This window comes from Pseudorasbora parva, chromosome 10 (genome assembly GCF_024679245.1).
Source record: "Pseudorasbora parva isolate DD20220531a chromosome 10, ASM2467924v1, whole genome shotgun sequence".
Lineage (NCBI taxonomy): Eukaryota > Metazoa > Chordata > Actinopteri > Cypriniformes > Gobionidae > Pseudorasbora > Pseudorasbora parva.
The window spans coordinates 16,279,803-16,288,487 of NC_090181.1; positions in this window are offsets into that span (position 1 = coordinate 16,279,803).

The window sequence follows — 8,685 nt, forward strand, 5'->3', positions numbered from 1 at the left end:
TCTCGAATCAGTGATTCCGTCTCTTCCCTCACCCTCCCAGCAGAGAACATAATTTATTGGCAATTTGCTTATGTTGGGAGACCGTCAGCCTACTGCCCCCCCCCCCCTTTAGTGGACAGTGCAACAGCTAAATGAAACCCCCACCAATATTGTGTGCGCGCGCAACATGCCCTTTGAAAATCATACAGCATACATACTCAAAAGTAATAAATAAAACGTAAATACTAAAATACATTTGGATTAACTCCAAAAAGATGCCTCAATTTGTTATATTGAAACCATTCCTTTAATATACATGGTTTTAATACGACACAAGGAGAGACTGCCAACTTGTTTGGTATGCATGGATGACAGTGTTGTGTTATGTCACATGGATAGTCATCATATGAGGCTATAAACACTCATGAAATAGCATGCCACAAGAATAGATACAATACACAACAAACAATATAAATAACTGATCATTTTAAGAAGAACAAATGCATTCTAACATTAAAAAACAACAAACTACTAAATGTGACACAATCAGCAACACCAACGGCATAAAGTAAACTGGCAAAAGGTCAAACAATGCAACTGCAATTATAAATGGCCCAGAGCATGCTGGGAAGAAGGGAAATGGGATTAATAACCTTGATTGGAAGCGAAATGCGTGTTAAGACATAACAGAAATGCTTTAATTAATATCAGCTCATTCGTGTTAGTGGATTTACTCAATAATTCAATTGAATGATTATACTCTTCACAAGATTTGAATCTAAACCTTTTAAAATTATGGTCAAAATAATTAAATTTAACTGCTAAATGTAATTTTTAAGAGATTTTCAGAAGCATTTTTGTTTTACAGTGTGTGCCTTAAACAAAACTATTTCATGATTATTAGTTCTAGTATTTTGGCTGAGTTTCTCTGGAATTTAGGCACAGCTGCAGGACATCATAATCATAAAACCAAAATACGATTTTATGCGTTTAAACATCTTGTGAGATTATTGTTTTATATACAGCATTTGTGAGTCAGCCATGACAATACAGATACCTGGCAACTTTCAGATTCTGCCTGCCTCTTCAATATAGCATTTCCCCCAAGACATTCGCTAAAGATAAAATACTCGGAAAGTTCCTTTCTTAGAGTATCATTGCACACAAAATCTCTTTGCCTTATGAATTTTTCAAACACAACTAATTGGATCTGTGTTAAGAAATAAATGAATAATGTATCATGTTTTGGCATGCATGGACAGAAAGAAAGACTTGGAAATGAAGTAACCCAAGAGACAAAGAAATTCCACTCCAAGGTTTTCCTAGAATCTCCACATAGTGAAGAATCATGACACTAGCACATTTGCAACAAAGCCCATGATAATGAACCTTCTCTCCAACAAAATGAATGTTAACGCGATGCATCCAGGGTAGCTCATACAAGCATCCATAAATCCATAATAGCACTCAACACTGTGACTTGAAGGCTTCCTCATATAATAGAAAAAAATTCATTTGTTTTGAGATTCTGCTGAAGAGAAGAGCGCACACCCTCAGAAAAAAGGTGCAAAAGTGGTCACTGGGATGGTACCCTTCAAAAAGGTTCTAATATGTACCATTTAGGTACTAATATCTACATTTATGGTACCAATATTTACCTTTGAGAGACTAATATGCACTATTTAGGTTCAAAGTTGTACCTTTTTGAAAAGGGACCACCCCAGTGACAGCTTTTGTACCTTTTCTTCTGAGAGTCCAAAAGGCTTAACAACCAAGAAAAAGAGAGAAGAGAAAGAAAAATCAAGAACAAAAGAAAGTGTTGTCTTTCTAACCCAAGTTCAATTCAATATCGAACCATCTAACGACATACTCCCTCATTAGGCGGTCTTCAGATGGAGAGCCGTTTATTGGGAGACTGTTGGACTGTTGTTGGGCTGGCAGCATTTAGGACATGTAGTTTTAATTAAACATCACTCCAATTTCACACGCTCGGCTTCCCCTTCGCTTGCTATCCCTGTAGCAGTCTGACACCGTGTGGTTCGCGCAACACCTCTCATTAGTCCTCTACAGCTCGGCCAAACTAATTAGCAGTGTGTTGAGAAGTTCACGTGGGCGTTAACATCTTCATTTGCTACTAAAATCGGTGGCCTTGTTAGTTCGGGTTGCTGCAGGGTGAAACAATGGCTCTATTAATATAGGAATTTAAATGGCCCACTGTTGCTTATTGATCAAATTCTTCGTATATGAACGTGTGTATATCGCACTTAAGTTAGAGTAAATCATTTGGATTCACTCTGTCGCATTCTTAATCAGTTTTTTTTCCCCGGCTCAGGGGAATGAATCTGAATGATTCATTTCAGAGGTGTGTAAACTTGTATGCCCTCTCGTGCATTCTTGCTGTGAAGAGTGATATATTCTTATACCTTGCGGGAAACTCAAGGCCGAAAGGCATTTGAAAAGCAATGAAGGAAAACAGTTCTTTCAGAAAACCTGCTAGGAGATCCAATAGAGATTTACTTCCAAATGCAGATTTACTTCCTAGAACATCTTTCTTTTTTAATATATAGATAGCGGACTTCTTGTTTATTCTTTGTCTGTTGAACAAGTTACAACGCTTAAGATGTTGTTCTGAGAGCGATTCTTTCGCCCTCGCTCACAGACTGCAAAAAGGCTTTGTAGGAAGCCTGTGAATTCTCAGATAGATCACATCTCTGATAGCTTTTGATGTTGTTCTGCCTTTTCTGTTCTGTCTGTGTGTGTGTGAATCAAAATATGACAAGGAGATTGTTAGTGAAGGAAGGGCGAGTTGGTATGCTAGTGCTGGGCTGTGTGCGTATGTCCAGCAAATTAAAAAAACATAAAAGTTAATGATTTCTCCACCCTTCAGGTCCCTTCTGATGCCTCTCCTCTTGCTCGCTTTCATGCATTGAGCTGCTGAGGGACAAGCAACACTCTTTACCATATCAAAGACTAGCTCAGGCCCTCTCTGCATCTCTGACTAGGTTCACAAATAGACAAAAGTATTGTATAATCTTAGCCTATTCTTTTGGCTTCGCTGTAAAATGTTTATTTGTTTGCTTTCTATAAGTGCTAGAATGAAATGATTAACTCTGTCATCGGTTACTTTTGATTTTTTGTTCTGTTTTTATTTTTTTTAAAGTCTGTCAAATGGGGGGGGGGGGGGGGTATATTGATACAATTGACTGAATTATTCCATAAAAATTTACAATGAATAACTGTATTTTGTTAACTGAAATAATGTTCAATTACCAAACTATTGAAATACTAATAATATCTGTTGTGTTCTTGTGTACCTTTACTACATATACTGACAATCACCAATCACAGTGGAGATGAGTCACATGATGACTCAAAGCTTTTAGGTGGATAATACTAACATATATATAAAATGCACACACACACACACACACACACACACACACACACACACACACACACACACACACACACACACACACACAATTATTTTAACATTAAACATTAAGTTCATCAACATTAAATTAAACATTAAACATAATGTACATAATGTACATAACTGATTAGAAAAAAATAAGAAGAAACATTTATATGAAAATACATCAAATGTGAAGTGTTATGCTGGGAATTCTGGGAATGTCAATTTATAGTTTTTCACTGTAGTTTTTCACTGTAAATTACAAAATGACTTGTTCTTTTTCACTTTCAAAAACTGTAAATTTAACTGTATTTTACTGTAAAATACATTAAATGTAAGGTTAGATCTATTACAGTTATTCACCACACAGTACGAAAACTTTCTGTTAACCAGTTAATTGTTTTGAACCGTAGCATTTTTACAGTCTTTTACTGTTAAATTGTATTTTAATTTTTTTTCTTATCCCAGGAATTACAGTATAGCCGTTTCCATTGTGGGGCCGAAAAGGTCTTAGAATGGTAAGGAACGTTTCAAGTTCTGTTTCCACTACGATTATAAACCGTTCTTGGCCCCACAATGGCACGGTTGGCACGGTTGTCTAATTTGTTATTTTTGGCACGGTTGTCTAATCGTTCTGAACTGTGCTGTTTGTTTCCATGAAATGACCTCGCTAGAATTGCTTATTTGTCTGTTGCCTGGCTACCAGTTTCTCTGTAGCTGGCTAAGCACAAAATTTGAGTGACAGAAAAACAAATTTTAGATAAAATGTAAATAAATATCTGATCATCCTCTATAATGCGGTCGTTATTTGTCTCATATCATCAGTAAACCGTTTTGTTGCCAAGGAAACGACTGATACTTTTGTATGACATTCCAAAGAGTGGCCGTTATCAGCCCTGCAGTGGAAAATGAAACCAGAACCGTACCAGCTGGCCTGTATCGGCACGGAATAGAAAGGTTACGAAATGAGAACTGTTCAGACCGACATGGAAAAGCAGCCAATGTTATTATGTGGTTATTATTAGTGAGTCATTGGATCATTCACTCAACAGATTCTATAAGAAAGAAGAAAAAACACTAGTATACTGTGTTGCTGGTAGATTAACCTAAACATAAGTTAGCAAATGACATTATGGTTAAACTTGAATGTTTTGCATCATTCAATCACATATCAACAGGGGTTTGAATGCTCTAAATGTTGCAAAAGTGACTTTTGCGTTATATGAGACTTCCCTGCCTGAATAATGGAATTTACAATTGCGTAGAGCATTTTATGTGCACTGATTGACCCTCATGGCTCACACATGGTTCTCCAAATATTTTCACTGTGCAAGTAATCATTCTCTCAAAACTGATGTCCAGACCAATGTGGTATATCGCATTAGGGACCCTTATTCTTGGACTGTGCACAAAGGAAAAACAGTAGCAGAAAAAAAAAATTAAATGATCTAATTGCCTTTCTCTTTTCTCATGGATGCGCTCATCACTCCTGATATTGGCTCTGCTATCATCGTGTGATAAGTTCTGGTTTCACTCAGCCACTCTGCTGGAATGCAGTAATTGTCTCTCATCGGCCTGTATTCTGTGTACAGAGGGCTGTTTTGCAATGCTGATTTGAAGAGGCCACTCAGCAGTATCCTTCTTCGAAAAAGAGTCCATTAGAGTCAGTAGATACAGTATAATGCTTTTGGTTTTCAGATCAACACAAACTGTATGTATTAACCAGAATGAATACAGATAGTTCATATAATGCAAATTTCACTCCCTCAAAGAACTGTCATTATTACTTAACGGAAAAAAATAAACAATCTATGAGTGTTCAAATCCCATCTCTCTCACTGTCTCACTCTTACACAGGCAGAAGCAAAAACAAACACACACATTTAATGTGGAAGTGACTGGCTTGTTAGTGATGAAAGGGAGGATAAAAACATCCCCTCACACAGCCTGATGTTGAGGTAGCTTGATGGTTAAGGATCAAGCCTGTTTGCAAAGAGACTGCAGATACAGTCCAGTGCTGGAGTCACCTAAAAAAATAGACTGCAGAAAAACATTATCGCCATTGTTCTGCTAAACAGAGTAGCTTAAGTCAAGTTAGCCCTCTTCCCTCCCTCGCACTTTGTAACAAATCCTTCCCCCGCAGGTCAGAATGACCCGAGGCCCAAAAATGGTACCTTTTTTGGTCCAGAAAGGACCAAAAATGTTCTATGTTTAATGCATTTTTTTTTTTTTTTAAATGTTACATTTTATTTACCTTACTAGATTGTAACATGGACTATTTTTATCAATGTCTTTCTTGCCCTTAACAGTGGTAAAATCACTGTCTATGGAGGGGACAGAGAGCTCTCGGATGTCATCAAAAATATCTTCATTTGTGTTCCAAAGATGAACAAAGGTCTTACGGGTTTGGAACGACATGAGGGCGAGTAATTAATGCTGCATTTTCATTTTTGGGTGAACTATCCCTTTAAGTTGCTTTTGCATGTTAAACTGGGATAAGAGAGAGTACTTTAACATTGACAAATTACACACATCCCTTTTAATCACTATAGTCTGTATTATAGGACTGTAGTCCCCAGATAAGGACACAGTTTCAGAAAAATCAAGATGCACTGTTGATAGCAGCCTACTTAAGACTGATGCAGATTTTACTGGTATTGACAGCAGCTATCATAGTGATTCATCAGCTCAAGCTGTAAACACAAGGCTGAGGCAGTTCTTTTTTTGGAAAGGACGTCCTTTAAAGCAGCAGTCCATAACTTTTTGTGCTCTATCGGTTAATAAACAGAACTCCATGCGTCCTGCGGAGCATAGCAGCCGGAGCTACTTCTCTCTGTTTATGTCTACGGTGAGTCACAAAGGGACTGTGTTCCTCCACAGCGGTTCCCAGACCGGTCTGAAATAGTCCCAGTATAAACACTTATTGTAAGTGTACCATAATGATTCAGGGTAAGACAAAAACACGGTTTCTAAAATGTATTCATGTTGTACATTCTCATATAATTTTTGTAAATCTTGAACACAAAAAAAGTTACGGACAGCTAGCCTGACAAGCCAGACCCACATCAAGATGTTTGGTCTGGGAACTCACCATTGACAGGGCTCAATCCGAGGGGCGGGATAAATGGTTGTCTTTCAAACTCCCTCTGCATGCGAGGATAGTGCTACAACCAACCAGAGCAGCGTGAAGCGGAGCTCGTTGATAGATTAAACATTCGCCGTATCCGGTCGGCAAAACTACGAACACATCTTCCCTTTTTAAGAATGACTTCAGTGTTGTTCTTTTCTCAGAGTCTTCCAGCAGAGTCGTGGTCAAAGATGATTCGAAAGACCGCCGTTCGACAGCTTCTGTGTTTACTAGTCTAGTAGCACGCAAGCGCAACTCTGCCATTAAACCCCACCTACCGACTATATACACTATGTGATTGGCCTGACCAGAGTTTGTTTTTTACAGCTCAGAACTGTATTGAGAGTTGCTAGACGATTCTCGCGGCAGATTAGATTTGCTGCCGCTAGGGTGCGTCTAATTCCAGGCTAACGGACAGCAGCTGTAAATAAAACTTTAGAGAGACCGTGAGAAGAGATAGTGGACTAACAACCATAACCAGGACTAACAAGCATAGATTAAAGTCCTGGTAGGCAGACTGTCAGCTGATCCACATATACATGCAGTATAGGGATATGATGCCGATCACAGCATCCCTACATATAAGGTCCATATGAGCAGATTTATCACATTTCTCAGAAGCTAATTAACTTCCTCCTTCCCCAGCTCCTCCTGTTGTCCAATCAGGACTTGGCCCCCTGATATTCTTTTCGAATCAGACACATTTTTCTTGAATTATGCTGTTACATGAAACATTAAGAACATTAATGATATCTGCAATAGGCTACATTATGTTGTTTCTGTTCTGTTATCACTGCTCTCCCTGCTCATATCCATGCTAGGCTGCATGGATATGCAGGGAGTTCTTGCCCAGAACAGAATCATACCAGCAATCCAAACTTTATGCAAATCGTCAATCATCTTTGACAATAGTGATACTGGCAGAAAGTAATGTGGGATGTTTTTGATACAAGTTATCTAAATGGTTGCATTTGTTAATTTATGTTAATTTATATTTCATTATATTTCATTTATGTTAATTTATATTTCAAAATATGTTAATTTATATTTCATGCAGAACTAACAATGGACATAGAGGGTGAGAGGGAATTATAATAATAATTTAAAAAAACTTTTTGATTAATCATTTATTAAAACAATTATTTAAGTTGTCGTTTAAAGGCAGGACTTAAAGGGATAGTTAACTGAAAGATTATTTTTTTAATCACCTTTATGTCATTCCAAACCTGCAAATTTTGGCTTTCTTTCATTGAACACACAATATGTCTATGAAAATGTCTAGCATGTTTTATACAGTGAAGGTGGATCATAACTGGGCCATTCAAGCTCCAAAGAGTAACAAAAAAGCACTATAAAAGTACCATAAAAGTGATGCGTTCAAATAACACAGAATGAAGAACCAATGGAATTTGTCATTTAACATCACTTTTATGTTACTTTTTTCATTTTTTTTCACCTCAATATAATTTGTTGTATGCAGAAGTATGGAAGTTTGTTTCCGCCAAAAAATAATAAATATATATAAACTCGCAATTGAGACAGAATTGTGAGATGTAATGACAGAATTGCATGGTATAAATTTCCAATTTGTGTGCTATAAAGTCAGAATTGCGAGATATAAACATGCAATTCTGACTTTTTTTTCCTCACAACTGTGAGTTTTTTTTATATATTTCACAATTCTGACTATAACTTACAATTCTGACTTAACAGATATAAACTCACAAAAAATTGTGAGAAAAAAGTCAGAAATGCTAATTATGAAGTCAGATTGGCTTTTTTGTCTTTATATCTTCCAAGGTGTAAACTCACAATTGTGAGATAAAAAGTTGCAATTATCTTAGTTTTATTCTGTGGCGCAACGTGGACATTATAACTTTTTTTGGTGTGTTCCATTGAACTACTTCCAACATCCACTAGCCCTTTAAAGGGCACCAATAGCTTTGGTCAATTGAGTCATTTGTTTTTGAAATAACAAATTTAAGGTACACAAATATCAGTGTTCTACAATGCAATCAGAGTGATGCCTCTGCTTTACTTCTGTGTGTAGGTGCGAGTAAGTGGGTGGTATAAAGGTCAAACTAAGGCTGGTGAAGAAAAAAGCTATCACAGAAGCACTAATGTCTCAGTTTGTGAACAGTCAAATGCTGTCATACACAAAAAC